The sequence below is a fragment of the Marmota flaviventris genome, chromosome 17, assembly GCF_047511675.1.
Source record: "Marmota flaviventris isolate mMarFla1 chromosome 17, mMarFla1.hap1, whole genome shotgun sequence".
Classification (NCBI taxonomy): Eukaryota; Metazoa; Chordata; class Mammalia; order Rodentia; family Sciuridae; genus Marmota; species Marmota flaviventris.
The window spans coordinates 19,137,709-19,156,282 of NC_092514.1; positions in this window are offsets into that span (position 1 = coordinate 19,137,709).

Here is an 18,574-nt window from a genome sequence, read left to right on the forward strand (position 1 = left end):
TTTTCCTTTTACATTTGTTTTTGATTTCTAGGATAATTCCATTAGCACTGAATGATTTCAATTTCGTTGCATTTTTAAGGTTTGTTTTATAAATCTAGATGTGCTCTGTCCTGGTGTATGGTTCATATGCATTTAAAATATGTGTATTCAGCTGTTGTTGGGTGGAGTGTTTTATGAATGCCAATTAGGCACGGCTGGTTGATGGTGTTGTTTATTTCTCTATCCTCCATAATTTCTTATCTACCAGTTCTGTAAATTAAGAGAGGAGTATGGATATCCTCGGCTATCCTGTGGGTTTGTCTATCTATTTCTACCTTTATTTCTTTGATTTTTTTTCTTATTGTATTTTGAAGAAAATATGATATGTGTATATATATATATATATATATATATATATATATATATATATATATATATGATTCTAAGCCTTTTGGTGAATTGACCCTTGTTGTTATGTGTATATGTATGTATGTGTGTGTATATATATATATATATATATATATATATATATATATATATATTTATGATTATGTGTATATATATGTATAGTTATGTTATGCTTATATATATATATTTATGATTCTAAGTATTTTGGTGAATTGATCCTTTTATTATTTTGTAAAACCACTCTTTATCCCTGGTGATTTTCTTTGTACTGAACTCTACATGGCCTGATGTCGACACTATAGCTTTCTTTAGCTTAGAATTTGCATGGTAACCTTTCACTACATTTTTTATTTTAACTGCCTATATCTAATCTGAATGCCTTTAGATAGCATAAAGTTAGATCATGTTTTTAATCTCTTTTAATTGGTGTACTTAATGTATTTATATTTAAAGAAAATATTGTTATGTTTGCATAATCATTTAATTATGTTTTTATGTTTGTTCCCTTTATTTTTATTCCTTTGTTCTACTTTCATAGTTTATTCTGGGGTTTTTGAAATGTTCTATTTGAACTAATCTACTGTATTTTTTTCTTTATCTTTTGGGTTTTTTATTGGTTGCTGTTATAATTGCAAGATACATCTATAACTTTTCAAGACAAAATACATATTTTGTCACGTCCAAAGGATTGGGTTTCATCACTCTCCCCCTTTTACCTCATAGGTATCTATTTATATACATTGAAAACCCATCATACAGCATTATAATTTTTGGTTTCAATTATCAATTATAGAAGAGTTGCTTTTTAAAAGGTGTTGAGAAAGTCTTCATCTCCCTCTCCTTCCTACAAGATATTTTTACTGGCTATGCAATTCTGGATTGACAGCAGTTTCAGTTGTTTCAACATCTAGTCATTTGAATCCTTGTTAGAATATATGTTGCATTTTGTTTTCATTTTTCTTTGCTTCTGATAATTTTGGTGCTTTTTAAAAAAACTTTTTTATTTTAGTTTCTTGGCATTTTATTTTTAATGATCAAGCATAGACTTTTTGGATTTACTGCTTGGAATCTGCTGAGTTTCTTGAAATCTATTGGATTCTATCTATTGCCAAATTTGGGGAAATTTTAGCCATGAGGTTTTTTTTTTTTTTCAGTGAAATGTCCTCCTCTATTTCTGGGGCTCTGATGACACAAATGTTAGAACTTTTAGTATTATAGTTTCCTGAGTCTTCACTTTTTAACTTCTTTTCCCTCTCTATTGTTCAGATTGGATAATTTTTATTAGTCTGTTGTCAAGTTCTCTGTCTCTTTCCAGGGTCATTTCTTTTCTGCTGTTAATCTCACTCAATGAGTTTTAAGATGCTTTATATTAGTTTTCAGTTTTAAAATTTCCATCTGAAACTTATGTGCATGTACAACAGCAAGATGATGTATCCTGCTATTGTGTGTAATTATAACGAATCGATTTAAAAATAAACATTTCACTTGGTTCTTTTGTGTATCTTCTATAGTTTTTCTGACACTTCTCGTCTTCCCATTTATTTCAAAAGGGTTTACCCTCACTTCTTTGAGCATTTTTGTAATGACTGCTTTATAGTCTCCATCAAAGAATTTCCACACCTGTATTATCTCAGTACAAACTTCTGTTGATGGTCATTTTCTATTTTAAGGACATTTTTCCATTGCTGTTTATGTTCTGTACACATTTTATTCATTTTGAACATTATCTTATGAGACTTTGGGTCTTATATATGTCATAGGGAGAATGTTAGTGTATTTGTTGTCTTCTGTGATTACTCTTGTACTTTCAGGCTTCTTGAGGTTCTCTTTTTTGGTTCTATGGCCAGAAAGCTGGGAATCGATTGACCTTGTCCTACCATGTAAACCAGGACTGATAAGTCATGTGGTAGGAGAGAGAGAGAGAAAGAGCTTCCCCAACTTGAGACCACAAGTCCTCTGATCAGGAGAGAAGGTTCCTCTGCTCCAGAGTTTTAGGTTTCTTTGGGCCCCCCTTTCCACTACTATTGCTGATTTCCCCCACTATTTCCAAATATTGGGACACTTCATTCTTGCTCCTTGACACAGAACTTTCCAGACTTCTCCTGGAGTTCCTTCTGCATGGATGGCTACTGATTTTAGGATTCCTTGATTCCTTATTGGGAGATATCATAAGAAAAAAAATTCTAAACTCATCACCATTCCCAGTCTGTTGCCTTTTCATTCATAGCCTAATCTTCTTTCCCAGTTTGCCTGCTCCTGTTTACTCTGCAGAGGCCCTGAATAGCTACCAAATGTATTCTGTCCCAGATCTATAGTTAGTTGTACCTGGTGAGAAAGTCAGTGTGGATGGTTCTTACTCCATTCTTCTTAAAACTGGAGCTATCCCTAGATGTCAATCACTAGTAAGCTCTTCCCTCCCTCAGCTGCAAAACTGAATCCAGCATAATTTGTGACTCATTCTACCTGTACAATACTATTCGATGAAAAAATAAAATAGCTTAGGCAAAGGTTGCATGGAAAAGTAGGACCCATTTCAGAGGTAATGCAGTTGTCCCCCATGTCTCGTACCGAAGGATTACATACAGGGTATAGGAGGCCAGCAGTTATTATCCACATACTATTTACCTTCTTTATGGATGGACTCATTCTTCCTTGGTGTTTGTTCTTAGGGTTCATTGGTTAGAGCAATTTAATGTTCATTTTGACTATCATTCATTTGCACAGGTATTTGGTACCTTTGTTGGGAGAAGTTGGGGAATATTGCATTTTTAATCCATTTGGGGCTCAGACTTACTAGGTACAACACTGCTTTTTATTGTGCACCAGCTTTCCTTTTCTGTTTCCAAGTATTACTTTCTTTTAGATACCCAGCTCATTAATTCTTTTCCTTATTTTATAGACAGGGTCAAAGGGTCAAAGATTTATTGAGTTCTCACAGAAAATTACTCACAAAGCCAGGTTCCATCTCATTATTTTATCAATATTAACTGGAGTGGAGTTTGGGACAGATGCTAAAATTTTGATAAGCATGCAGTATGAGAAAAAAAAAAAAACAAAGAATTTAAAGACAAGAACCTCATGAAAAACAAGAGGTATCACACAAAGGCAAAGACGTGGAGATGATTTCTTTTGGCAAAATATACAGCAACAACCTTCTAGACTCTTCTATTTCATCACTTATTCCTCAAATTTACTGAAATCTGGCACCCATACTCCTTATTCTACTCAAATTGTTCTCATTAAGGCCACCTATGACCAGTGTTGACCAAATCCCATGGATTAGCTTAACTGACCTCTAGAAACCATCTCCTCCCTTGACTTCTAAGATAATACAAAATCCTGGTTTTACTTCTACTTTTGAGTATTTCCTTTCTGTGTTTCTCTTCTTCCACCCAGTCCTTCAATATTGATGTTTCCTAGGATTCTGTCAATAGTCAACTTTTCTTCCATTTATCTTCTTCCGTTTGCAACACTAACTCTTGAACAGCATTGACTCTCACCTCTACACTGATGACTTCCAAATCTCCATCTCTATACCAGTCTTTCAGGGAACCTCTTCTCTTGAGTATGGGTAATGTCACTCCTCCTCCTCCTCCTCCTCCTCCTCCTCCTCCTCCTCCTCCTCCTCCTCCTCCTCCTCCTCCTCCTCCTCCTCCTCCTCCTCCTCCTCCTCCTCCCAGGGGTTGAACTCAGGGGCACTCAGCCACTGAGCCACATCCCCAGCCCTATTTTGTATTTTATTTAGATACAGGGTCTCACTGAGTTGCTTAGTGCCTTGTTTTTGCTGAGGCTGGCTTTGAACTCACATTCCTCCTGCCTCAGCCTCCTAAGCTGCTGGGATTGACAGGCCTGTGCCACCACACCTGGCTCAGTTATAGTACTTCTAAAACACATCATTTCTTACCACTAACCTCCTACCCCATGCTTGGCTCATTGTGCAATATTACTTGGTTCAAAACTAGAATGACCACCTATCCAATTATCTAAATGAGAAATGTGAGTGGTATTCTCTGTAGGTTGAAATCATCTCCTAATCCGTATACCTGCCTTGATCTCAAACTCCTGTACAGAGGGACTTAACAGGCCCATCTGAGACAAGATTCTTTGGTGGCTCCTTCTTCACTCCAAATTCACCCTATGTATTCAAAGTAGAGATGGGAGTTGGTGAAGGATCAAAATTGGCAGAAGGGACTCCATGAAGCAAGAGCCAAGGATTTCCATCTAAAGAGAGATTTAATTTAATGGAAAAAATCAAACTAGGCAATGAGGCAAAAATTTAATCTGGTTATTTCTGACATTGCCTCTGCCTTATATTTGGTTCCTAAGATTTTTTGTGTATGTTTGAGTGTATCACAGACCTTCATGGAAGTTATGCCTAAGTAGGCTTCTCCCTCAGTGTCCACACATACTTCTTGTTGCTCTCCACCTCAGCTCCTCAACCCACACCTTTTCTACCCCAACCCCAACTGAGCTAAGTGAATTTCCCCAAACAGGCTCTTTCTATGATTCTTCCCATATACCATTTATTCAGCCAGAATACATTTCTCCTGTTGCCTCTTCACCTGGCTAACTCTAAAACATTACTCAAGTTGTTCATTTTTATAACCTCTTCTAGAGGTTATAAAATCATTCCTGGCCAACTTTACGCTGCTGCAACACGACCCTTTAGTCCGACTCAGTGCATTCTTGTGTCAACAGCTTGGAATCGCAAGTTTTAGAAATGTAATGCCACTCCATTTGGATCTGAAACTATGGAACAGGCTTCGGATCCCGTTAGAAAGCAGATAGTATCCATATCTCTTCTGTTCAAAGAGACACACCCTACATATTGAGAGGTTCCAAGGGAAGTAACAGAAGCTTCCAAAAAGAAGCCATCAAAATGGTGATTAGTCATAGCAATAACAAAGTCCTTGGTGAGCACAGCGCTCTCAGTTTATAAGTCTTTTCCTCATATGGTTACTGCATTTGATCCTGATTGCAACCTCTGGGGACGATATCACTCTATTTTAGAGGTGATGATGGGGGGAGTGACCTGAATAAGTGCCTGTTAGAGTTACCTGTTGAGGTTTTGACCTTGACTTGGACGCTATGGCTCTTGATGTTTGTGAGGTGTCAAAGAGATGGATCCTAATTGTGGAAAGCAAGAGAAAGAGTTTCTCACATTCAACAGCTGCCATCAGGCTATTTCTGTCACAGTGGCCCCTTTGCCCTCTGAGTCCATCTAAATGCTACTTTCCTTTTGCTTCCTTGCAGTCTTTCTGGAATCCTCTCTTTGGAGTGGGAATGGAGATGAGAGTGAAATCACTTAAAATGACTTAATTGTCTTTGCTTCTAACTTTTTTTTTTTTTTTCCAAGAGCAATAGGTTAATTATCGAGACACTAACCACATGGTAGATTTCCTTGGTGAAAAACACTTTTCTTTTAACATGTGTTGATGATACTGATCTTTCCCTGAAAGCTGTTAACACAATTATCTCCGAGCAGGTTGCTCTACAGAAATATTCATGGGGCTTACAACATTAACCCCCGCTAATTGCATATTAAAGAAAAAAAAATTCAGACCTTAAAATTATTTAGCAAGAAAAAAAAAAGAACACATTAATGAAGCCTCTAACCAGAGCCAGCCCCAAACGACACTTCACACGCTCCAGAAGTGGCAATTTAAAGAATCAGAAAATACTGCACTTTTCTCTGGGCCTCTAGTACCAAATAAAACTGTTCATATTTACTCTGCAGGGTGGACCAGCGCTTTTTAAAGTTTGGTTTCTTAACAGTTGTAAAGGGAGTTCTAATTTGGCTACAGGTCAACATGCTCAGGATTCAGTTGGCCAGAAGTAGCTAGTGACTTAAGACTCTTCCTAGTAGGAGGTGAGACTCCCATATTCAAAGTTTGGGACAAAGATAGTAGATTCTAAGCTCTGACTTCAAATCAAGTGCTGAGAATTAATAATGAGAACTATTCATGCAAATTCACTTGTCCCAGCACATTTAAGGAAGTGGTTTTCACACTTGAGCCTGTATCAGAAGCCCCTAGAAGGCTGCTTATTAAAGCACAGATGGTTGGTTCCCACCCCACATTTCTGATTCACCAGGCCTGGGGGGCACCCAGGCATTGACAATGTTTCACTAGTTCCAAGGTGTTGCAGATATTGCTGGTCCCTGAGCAACCTGTTGGATACTCCTGCTGATTAAGTTAAGCGTAATGAAGACAGTTGATGTCAAAGCACAGAGATGGTTATTTACCCCAAAGAGTTCCTTCCTTCATCCGTCAGTCTTCCATTTCCCAGTGGCCAGATTTCCAACTTTATTTCTGGCTCCATTTTTAACTTCTCCCTGCCTGTTTTCTTTTTAACCAATCAGCCTACCCTATTGACTATATTATTGTCAGTAATGAATAGACTGTTGTTTTCGACTGTACTAACATGAAAAGGAGGACTCAAACTGGCTTAGGAAGTTATCAAATGGATTTGTGTTTTATAGACACAGTTTATTAGTTCATAGAGAAAGTCCAGTGCAGGATGGCCTTCGGCGCTGCTTTGTGATGTTATCAAAGACCCACGCTGTTTACTTCAGTTTCTCTATTCGACAAGTCAGTTTTGGCTTCATGCAAAGCCTGGTTCCCCTGCTGATTTTGGGGGTAGATGTGGATAGTAATTCATTTTCAAGTTGCTTGCTTTTATCTCTTGGGAAAGAAATTGACTTCCTGGCAATTCTCTTTATAATAAAGAGAAGTTGTATAAAAGCCTCTGACAGGTCTCTCATTATATCTCCTGGTCTTGACCAGGTGACAGGCTCAGACACAAATCAGGAGTTTGATGAGGAGCATGAGCTCGCCTTGCACTGTGAGACCCGTCCCTGGTGGCAAGCATGGCTTCAGATTCACCTGTGACCTGTGGTCTGCATGACACAGACCTAAATGGAACTGGCATCCTCTGGGGAAGAAAGAGAGGGGAATGGGAGCTGGATAGTAATCTGTGGTGTAAGTTACATTTTCTAGGCATTTCTGAAATTAGATAGTTTTATAAAACTGGAAAGCCGTGGGGGAAAAGAAAAATATTTTGAATATTTTTAAGAATTGATGTTTTCCAGGTAAGATTTATCAGAGTCCATAGAACAATGGGAAAAGGCAGGGCCATGTGGTACATCTGGGTTCGAAACTCAGTGCTGCCACTTATTAACAGTGAAGACAGCTGGGTGCGGTGGTGCATGCTGTAATCCTAGAGGCTCGGAAAGCTGAGGCAAGAGGATCACAAGTTCATGAACCAGCTTTAGCAACTTAGTGAAACCCTGTCTCAAAATAAAAGTTAAAATTAAAAAAAAGTTTTTAAAAAAAAGTGGTTATGCCCTTCTGGCTTCAATCCCTGGTACCAAAAAATGAAGCCCTAATTTACCTCTTTGAGTTTCAGTTGCCTCATTTTATTTTGGGTGGGGGGCCGTGGGTGGTTACCGGGGATTGAACTCAGGGGCACATGACCACTGAGCCACACCCCCAGCCCTATTTTGTATTTTATTCACACAGGGTCTCACTGAGTTGCTTAGGGCCTCATCTTTGCTTTGAACTCTCAATCCTCCTGCCTCTGCCTCCCGAGCTGCTGGGATTATAGGTATGTGCCATGGTGCCTGGCTCAGCTGCCTCAATTTTAAAACAAGGATACTATAGAGTTTCAAGGTTATTAAGACTGGAAAGAGTGGGCACAGGGAAACTGGTGTGGGTTGGGATATAGACTCTGATTATAATGGTCACTGTTTGTAATAATAACTCAGTTTTGGACTTAGTTATTGGAACTTAGTTATTAGTACAATGGCCTGATTTGAGTTGGTAACTTTTTTTTCCTCTGCTCTCATTCTCTCTCCATTTTCCCTTTGACATCCTTATTGTTCTGAGGTCCCATCCTTAGATTAATTCCTTCTTATATATTTCTCTCTTTCTCTCTCTCTCTCTTTTTTTTTTTTTGTGTGTGCGTGCACATGCACGCGCGTGCATTGAGAAGTAGAACAGCAATTGTCAAAGTTTGGATGCTCTTTATTTAGGGAAATAGGAACGATCCAGGAAAATTCATTTAAATTCCTTTTAAGGTCTTGGTACAATGCTACCTCTGACTATAACACATGTTTGCGACAGGTAGAAACTTAATAGATTCGTGGACTTTGTTTCCTTTTTGGACATAATGTACCAAGTTGGTCCACTGAAGATCCTATTTTCCGGGGTGCAGTGTGTGTACACTGGTGGCCTCCGGAAGGTCAGACTCATAGGTGGCACATGGGCTGTTGATTGTGATCATTCACTCACTCCGTGTTCAATGTCAAGGTTCAGAAGGGCAACTCTCTCCTTCTTGGATGGTGCCCTCTGGCCACTTTTCTCCAACATCTGTCCTATCTCTGGCCTTCATAATTCCACAGCTCACCCCTGGGGCTCTTTGTAACCTCACCCCCCACCTCTGTCAGCTCTTTCCTGCCTTTAGCCTTCCTAATCCTAACCCATCCTGGGTTTTCACTGCTGCCATGGGCTGATTTCCACAATGTCAACCCTCTCCCGACAGCTGATGCATCTCCGTGAGCTCCAAACAATCTCAGGGGGTTTTCTCCCTCAGCTTCTCCAGTTGCCCAGTCGCCCTCCCCCTCCAGGTCCATTCTTCTCTTGGTCTATGTGGTTTCATCCCCAGAGTAGTGCATCATAGTCTCATATTCCTTACCTCCAGATCACACACCCAATGGCTCCTCTCTCTCTTCCGTTAACCAATTTCCTAAACTCCCTGAGATCACAGCCTTCCGGACACACTTCTCTCTCTACATTCTGGCAATTCTAGGTTCTATCCTTTAGCTCACAGTGAACATATTGTTTCTGGGATAATATCCCTCTTAATTTTTTTTGTGCTTTTTCCTGCCATCCGTTGGTTTCCTTTTAAAAACATCTTTATGAATGTTTAAATAAAAAGAGGTGATTTAAAGAAAACTCTTAACTGGCTAATAGTACAGGTGGTATATGGGCTTGGCGCAAATTGTGAAGAGAGTGCAAAGCCGGCCGCGGTTGGGAGTGGTGCCCATGAACATAAAACTACGAGGTACTCAGAGAAGTCATTTTGGAAGGATGGTAAAGTACTAGCTAGATGACCGAACTGTTAGGCAGAGTCTCAGCCTGTTAAAGATCAGCCTCCAAGAAGGCATTTAGTGCTGTGTCTAAAAGACTCAGTTTTTAATCCTGTTTTCAGTTGTGTGAAATGTTAAATAATTGGCTCTCAAAAAACAAACAAAAGAGAAAGAAAAAGAAATCCCCTCTTTGTAGCATTTTATGATCTCCATAGTGTCAATACTCTCAGGATGGGTGATTCCCAGCTAATGACTCAACATCATTAAGTGTGGATTTGGGAAGAGAGGTGTACCGCCCATTCTCCTGCCAAGTGGTACAAGCCAGCCACCACATACCATTGCCTGTTCTGGTTAATATTTCATTTCTGGGCTCCTTGGTTTCTTTTCATAAGGAAAGGCAATAATCTTATTTGTTTGATAAGAGTGTTAGATGGATTCAACCCCGTAAACCACCTAACAGAAGTATATAGCTTTGCACTAACGGTTCTTCTCCATCGTATCAAATAAATGTATAGGGAACAAACTTGGGACATTAACAGGTTGTGAGGCATTTTTGGATGGACTTGCGCACATCAGATAAGCTGAATTTGTCATTGAAAAGAAACGAAGAAAATGTCTTGCTCTAAAGTTGGATCCTCTTGAAGCTGGGAGGGAAAAGCACTGAGAATCAACTGTCCAAACCAACTCTTCATTCCTATCAGGATCCGAAAGTCAGAGCTTTACCATCAAGAGACAAATGACTGCACTGTTCCTTCAAACTTTAATTTCTATGGGGACATGGCCCTTTCTGGTTTTTTTTTTTTTTTTTTTTTTTGTGTGTGTGTGTGCACGCGCGCCCCTTTCCTGCCTTATCCATTCATTTCCTATTGAAAACATCTTTCTGCATCTATAAAACATTGGAGGAGATTTTTTTAAAAGTATTAAATAGCTAACAGTACAGCTGGTATGTGAGCTCAGTGCCCACGTTAGAGTTACATCTGTTACTCTTGTTCCTGAGACGATCAAAGTATTAAGAAGGCCAAATAGAGGAGACACAGACAGAGAGGAGAGCAAACAGTATAATTTCCTCTGTACCAGCTCATTAAAGAATTGACAGGATTCCAGATGTAGGTGGGAAATGGAAGATCCAGACGCAGCCTGCTGTTTGGCTGGAGCCTGCCATCAACAGGCCCTAGGATTAGGGGAGGAAATAGGAAGAGGAAGCCCGTGCTTCTTGGCTAAATCCTGTGGAGGGATTATGGAGATGGCACAGAGAACCTGAAGGACACTTAAGCCTTTATATACGTTAGGCAAATGGATGGAAGAAGGAGAACAAGGAGACCATTGTTTCTCAGCTCTGACACAGGAGGCGTGTTACTCCTTGGAAATTGCACCTACATACTAAGTTATGTCAGGGGTGAGCAGTGCCTTCTCTTTCCTCACTAATAGCAGCACAGGCAGAACTGAGTGCCAGGCATGAGTTTTGGGGGCCAACCTAGCCTTCATTGTTTGATTCTTTACCTCCCTAATCCTGGGTTGGGGTTTCAAGAAAAGATCTCTATGAGCCTCCTCCTTAGCCAAATGAGTGCTCGGGGTTTGCTCTGTTGATATTATCTTGGCTAAAGTGACCTAGTTTGACAGCTCAGCGATGGAAACTTTCCCTAGATAGGAGAGATAATGCTCAGAACCCAGTTTATGACTTACTAAATGTCAAGTACTTAGGAATCTAGAGAAATAATCGGTCCCTTGGGATTTCTGCTAAAATGAAATAAATCCTGTTGCCAAAGATGTGACTGTTCAAGAGATAGAAGAGATCCAAGAGCTCACAGGGCTTCATATTTGGCCTCTGCTCCTGCTGTTTCTCCAGAGGACAAAAGCCACAGCCTATCCGATCCTTTCACCGCCTCTACAACTAAGACCCAACCAAAAGAAGAGGCGAAATCTGGACATTCCTACCCAGAGAGGCCCCATGAATAGTGTATTTCAGTTGAGTTCACATTGTCAAACTCCTCCAGCCTCAATAATGATGCCTATTTGTATAGGGATATTTTAAAGATGACATAAGGTAATAGATTGTCAAGACACTGAATGATTCTCTATAGAGACAGAGATTAGAATTGACTCTCCAAAAATTCCAATTCTCATTATCACAGTAAAATAAAAGCAAGATAACTGTTGTGCTAAGAGCCATCTTGGGGGCAGGGGTGGAAGTGATAAGACTAAGAAGGTAGAGTGGAAACATGTCGGCTCTACATTCCAACAGTCTGAGTAATTTTCTATGGGTGTAGCAAATGCTAGATAAATGACCTGAGAGAAGATTGATTTTGCCTCATAGTTCCAGAGGTTTCAGTCTATGATTGATTTCCCCTGCTGCTTTGGATCTATGGTGAGATGGCATACCATGGTGGGAAGCATATGGCATAGTAAATTGTTTACATCATGAATGGGGAGAGAGAGAAAGAGAAGGAACAAGGGAGAGAGAGAGAGAGAGAGAGAGAGAGAGAGAGAGAGAGAGAGAGAGAGAGAGAGAGGGAGAAGCAGGCACTGTCCCCTTAGACCCCACCTCCCCAATGACCTAAAGACCTCCCACTAGGCTCCACCTCTTAAAGGATACAAAATCTTTCAATAGCATCAAACTGAGGACCGAATCTTTAACATGTGGGCCTTTGAGTGACATTCCAGACCCAAACTACAAGACCAGTCTATTTGAAGTTCTTTAGCCTGTGGACGGTCTGTCATAGGACACCTCAGTCTCAATAATCATGTAACAATTCCCCTAATAAATTTCTCGTCTGTCTGTCTATCTCCCTCCCTCCCTATCCTCTGTCTCCTATTGATTCTGTGTCTCTGGAGAACCTGACTCATACATTATGCTTTTGAGTCCTTTTGTCCTTTTGAAATGCCAAAAAACTTCAGCAGAGTCTTGAAGCGAGTTTGACACTTCAGGGACATATTGAATTATCTCATTCTTAGTTTCCCTCAAGAGATCACAGACAGGTTCACAGGCAGAGATAAGCACCAGCTTGAAATGGAAACAGGACTGACTGGCATGCACTGTCCAAGACAGAGCATTTGTCTCTACAAAACTGCCCTTCTTCCATCAGTCTACCCCCATTTTGGTGAAGGATGACTCCATCCTTCCAGTTTCTCAGGTGAAAATCTTGGCGGTAACCTGGACTCCTTTCCTTCTCTTGTATCCCGTGTCCAAATCTGCTAGGAAATTCTGCTGGGCTTCTTTTCCTAATCTTTCTAGAACCCAGCCTTATCACTTTACCTCCACTGTTAATGTCTAGGTGAACATTATTTCTTGCCTGGGACATGGAAACTGGTCTTTTTTACTCTCAAGGTAAAACTATATCCTTGATTAGAGTTGACATGTCCCACATGGCCACCCCATGACTCACTCACTCTTCCACACTCTTGCCAACCCCTCTCCCTCTCACCTGCTCGGCTCTACTTACACTGATCTTCTTGCATTTTCTGAACAATTCAAGTGTGCTTCTGCCTTAGCTTTTGCTGTTTCTTCTGCTTGGAACTCTTTCTTCCATTCTAAGTCTTCCTTAGACTCAAATGGTATCTTCAATCACATGGGCCCTCCCTGGTCAGGATGCTGAAGACAGCCCCCGGTTCCCAGACTCCTGCATCTTGTACTTGGCTTTACTATTTTCCATTTCACTTATTGTCACAAGGCTTATGCTTATTTGATTAATGCTTATTCCTTCCACTAGAATATAAGCTCTGTGAGGGTAGGAATGTCTGTGTATTTATTGCTGTATCTCTAGATTTTATAACATGATCTGGTGCTCACTAAATACCTGTTCAGTGGACGAACAAATTAAAGCATTGGAATTGAGAGTACTAAGTCTAGTAATATCTTTATTACCTTGGTTTGAATCTCAGTTTAGCATTATTATCTGGTGGAATTTAGCTGTTTTGTGCCTCCTCTATAAAATGAGATTAATGATTAGATGTGTATCATATGATCTTTAATGGAGACAATGTAGGCAGAGTATTTAGGATGGTGATCAGTGGATAGAAAATGCTAAATGAATATTAGTTATTGCTGTTATTGAATAATAATAATAATAATAATCTACACATTTATATATCAAGTACTCTATGAAGGAGAAGTAGAAATGGTGATGTGGATAAGTTAAACAATAAACAATTTTTAGAGTCAAACAACTAGTGAACAAGGACAAGGGACAAGGTGCAGGTAAAAACAGCTCATGTGGTTCCACTGTATTGTGAATAGGGCTGCATTTAGAGCTTTGGACATGGGAAGGCATGAATGCTTTTCAAAGGTAGGGTATTGTTCTTGCTGATGTCATTATAACAATAGGTCAAAGTTAACAAAGCACTGGCACCTGGACAATGCGATTTAGCATTTCCCAACTCTGTTTCATGGATATTATTGTTCAGATCTTAAGTGTTCCCCAAAGTCCATGTGTTAAAGACTTGGTTACCAGCCTATGACACTATTGTGAGGTGGTAGAAACTTTAGAAAGTGAGGTTTCATGGAATAAAATTAGATCATTTGGGATGTGACCTTGAAAAGGATATTGGGACTGTGACTCCTTCCTCTCTCTCTTGCTCCCTGGCTGTCAACTTTGCTCTATCACATACTTACTGTCATGATGTTCTGACTCACCACAGTCCCCAAAGCAATGCTATCAACCAACCATGGACTGAAACCAAGAGCCAAAATAAATCTTTCCTTTGTACACATTGATTTTCTCAGGCATTTTTTTAATTTTTTTTTTTTTTAGAGAGAGAGAGAGAGAGAATTTTAATATTTATTTTTTAGTTTTCGGCAGACACAACATCTTTGTTTCTATGTGGTGCTGAGGATCGAACCCGGGCCGCATGCATGCCAGGTGAGCGTGCTACTGCTTGAGCCACATCCCCAGCCCCAGTCTCAGGTATTTTGTCACAGTAACAGAAAGCGGACTAACACATGGATCATTAATTTCAATAACATAATCCACATAAAACATGGTTACGAGTGCTCTAACCCTCCTTAGGTATTGTTAGTGTAAGTTATATAGTAAATGCTCTGTGAAATCCTCTCGTAAAGACTCTTGTTTAGCTGTTGGACATATATTCCTCAAAACAGAGTTGGCTATAGAACATTTTATGTACATTATGTCTACTAACAGGGTTGAACCAATATTCTGTAGCGTGTCCTTAAAAAAAAATGTTAATATAACTGAATCTGTCTAAACAAGATGTTAGCTCTTGTGGAGGTTGGTCAGGCCATTGGGAGCTGATACCTGAGGATGGAAAGATTTACCTAGTTGGAGCAGTCAGTTGGAAATCAACTCAATAGCAGGAGGCCAGGGTAACATCTGGTCTTGAATGAGTCTGGTATATAATGGCTGTAGGTAGGTTGGGGCTCCAGAAGGTAGCAGTGGACAACCGACAGCAGCACTGAGCAAGGAGAGGTAGAACATGAGTGTCCCAACACCTCTGCAGAGCTCAGTGACTGAGGGATTGGTAAGAGGACCACATAAGGCCAAAGGAAGAAATGGGAGTCCCAGAGGACTCTTAGCTGGTAAGTGGACCTCAAATTTAAGCTTGGGGGTTCAGGATCAGATGCATGAAAACAGTGTCTGTGGGAATACCATTCAAGGATACAAGAAGCAAAGTTGATCGCAACGAGGTTATAAGAGGTGGAGGTGGAGGAGGAGATGCCAGAGGCTTGGTTTCAAGGAGCAGAGCCATAATGAAATCAGTTATGTGACAAAGGGGAAGAGATGAAATGTGATTCCTTAAGTCCTTTATGACTCAGACTTCATGGTCACAGTTACTAAGCTGAGCCTACAGCTCAGGGGTGAGGTCCTAAGAGTGGGGAGAGAGGTGTGGGGACCAGAATCCAAGGCGGTCATTACAGAATGGAAAGTCAACACACCCCTCATGCACATCCAAAAGGCAGGTGGCTAAAACCTCCCAGTCATTCCTCCTCACTGAATCCCAGCCGTGTGCCGTCTGCGCCATACCAGACTGCATTTGAAGCTGGCTGGCGTCCCAGGATGCACTTTGCAGCCCTCTGACACTTGGGAGAAATAATCAACCTCCTACTTGGTCTGTTCTGCACCATTTCTTAGGGACAGACTCCCCTCCCAGAGCAGTGGAGGTATTCTGGCCATAGAAGAATGCTACTATATAGATTTGGTTGATGTCCAATTTAAGTTTTTAAGTAAGAGTCCTTGTCATAAAATTACCCAGAATAACTGTTAGTTCTCTGAAGCCAGTGACAGTTACTCTGTCCCATAAAGTTTTTAAGAACGATGCTTGCCAACCTCTGGGCCTATTTATGATTTTTCTCTCTTGAATCATGACTGTAAAGTCCAAACGTTTTCCTTCAATCTGTGCAGGGGCTAGAGAAAGCTCTTTCATACAGATGTACTCTAAAATATCTAGTTAGATATGGCCGGTATATATTTTTTTCAATTGTATCAATACACTTAACACCTGTATAGGATACAGAGCATGGTACAAGGCAGAGGACGTTGGCAGAGGTGGGCAGGCAGCATAACCCGGAATCTCACTCAAATATAGAAGTCTAATAATTAAAGACCTCACATGAACATGGGTGCACTGGGAGCCTGGGTAAAGGTAGAAACTAGTGGAACCTTAGAAATCACAGAGGCCCAGAGTCAATGAGGGAGCATTGACTCTCAGGGCATCAAACACCAGAGTAGTCTAAAGACAAGTTTCTCACCATTTTTATGGACCCACATGCCCTCAGTAGAAGACACAGAGAGAGAAAAAAAATCTTCAATTATTACTGATACTAACTTGAAGCTGAATTTAGTTTGTAAGGGCTGTGATCCAGATTTTAATTTGCTTCATAAAAATTAAGAAATATTACATTTTCCACTGAGATTCATGGAAACATTCACGATCATTATATTTCAAAATCTGCAATGGTACATTGCAATCCCATGTTTAATGTCTAAGCTATTCTGCAAAAAGCAGTTTCAGTTTTTTTTTATATCTATCTTGAAGTCATGAGGAAGAGTGTTTCTTGTTTCAGAATCCCCTGAGTTTGGGTGATGACTGAATTTCTTATAAATCCCTCAATATTTTGAGTTTCAGGTGCCTTATCTGACATAGGGTCACACCATGAGGTTAATTGGATAGTATAAGTCTATAGATCATTTGACCCATCACCTGGCATTTAGAATGCATCCTACAAATGGTAACTCTTACTGGGACTATTTGGGGTGGGGATTTGAGTTGGAATCATGAGTATGGCACTATTGGTTCGGTGATAGGAACTCAGGTAAATCTCTTTTTGTTTTCCCTATTTTTTTTTTAACCCATAACACTTTAAAATGACATATGGCTGCATCCCATGTTTAGGAGGGAAGGAGACATCTTGTTTATAAACATATATAACTGTGGAAAAAGGCAATGAAGTGAGAACTTTTATTATTTTTCTTTTTAGTGCATTACAGTTATATATAATAGTGGAGTTCATTTGGACATAATCCTACACACGTGAAATATAATTTGTTCCATTTCAGTTCTAAGTACTTTCTCTTTCCCTTCCCTCTTTCCTACCCCATTCATCTTCCTCTATTCTACTGGTCTGTCTTTTATTGATTGTTTTTAAAAGTGTGCTTTATAGTTAAACATAAAGGGGGAATTCACTGTGGCAAATTCACCTATGTACATAGAATAATTTGGTCAATTTCATTCTGCAGTGCCTCCCTTTCCCCATCCTTCTCTTTACCCCTTAATTCCCTTTCTCTACTCTGCTGATCTCTCTTCTATTTTCCTGGGAGCCTCCCTCTACCACCTTTATTTGCTTATTTCTCTCTAGTTTCCATATATGAGAGAAGGCATAATACCTTTGACTTCCTGAGTCTGGCTTATTTCACTTAGCATGATGTTCTCCAGTTCCATTCATTTACCAGTAAATACCATAATTTCAACCTTCGTTATGACTGAGTAGAACTCCGTTGTCTATAAATACCACATCTCTTCCTCCTCCTTTTCCTTCTTCTTTTTTTTTTTTTTTTTTCACTGTTGAGGATTGAACCCAGGGCCTCACACATGCTAGGTAAGTGCTTTTCCACTAAACCACATCCCTGGCATCTTCACCAAAAGAATCTCTGCAAAAGAGTTCAATGTAGATAAACTTCCTATTTTTATGTCGTCCTGTTTTAATTGGCCACTGGCTGAGAAGATACTAGCACTCCAGGTGCTGGACACCCCCTTACTAGTTTTTCATGAACATATCCAGTATAGTAGTTTGTAGAAATGTGCAAACAAGGCCTCTGGCCTTGAGCTGGGCTTCACAGAGATGACTACATTTTTAACATAAGAGAAGTTACCAATTGGGCTCTATGGTAACAGCTGGCAGGGGGAGGAAAGAAAGGGGAGAAGAGGCTCTCCCCTACTCAGTTGTTGTTATCTTGAAGGGTTAACTTGCCCAGAACCAAAAAAAAAAAAAAAAAAAAAAAAAAAAAAAAGTGAAAGAAAAAGCTGCTTTTATGTGAACTTCTGCAGACTGTGAACTTCTGAGCTCCTCCCCTGACATGCTGGGTATAAAACTCCGAAACTACCTGAACTCAGGGTTCAGGGGATTGATTGATTACAGCAAAAGCTGTACCCTCTGAACCTGGCTGCAGCCAAATAAAACTGCTTCCTGCTAACTTTGATGCCTTGCCTCATTTGTCCCTATAACACTACCACATTTTCTTTATCCATTCATTGGTTGGCGGGCACCTGGATTGGTTCCATAACTTGGCCATTGTGAATTGTGCTATTATAAATGCTGATATATCTGCATGACTATCATACACTGATTTTGGTTTCTTTGGATAAATGCTGAAGATTGAAATAGCTGGGGACTCTCTTTTATTGGTCAGTTTATATAAAATTATACATGATATATTAAATATAATCTCAGAAGTTCTTTCCAGGAAGAAGATGTTATATACATATCTGAAACATACAGTTGGAGCAAGGATAGTGACCAGAGGAAAAAATATTCTTGGACCATTGAGGTACAACTTTTGAAAACAAAGACGATGGATAAGGAAACCAAATGGACAAGACAGTGAAAACAGAGTCCCAGATTGACCAAGAAGTCCCAAAGTTGGGAGA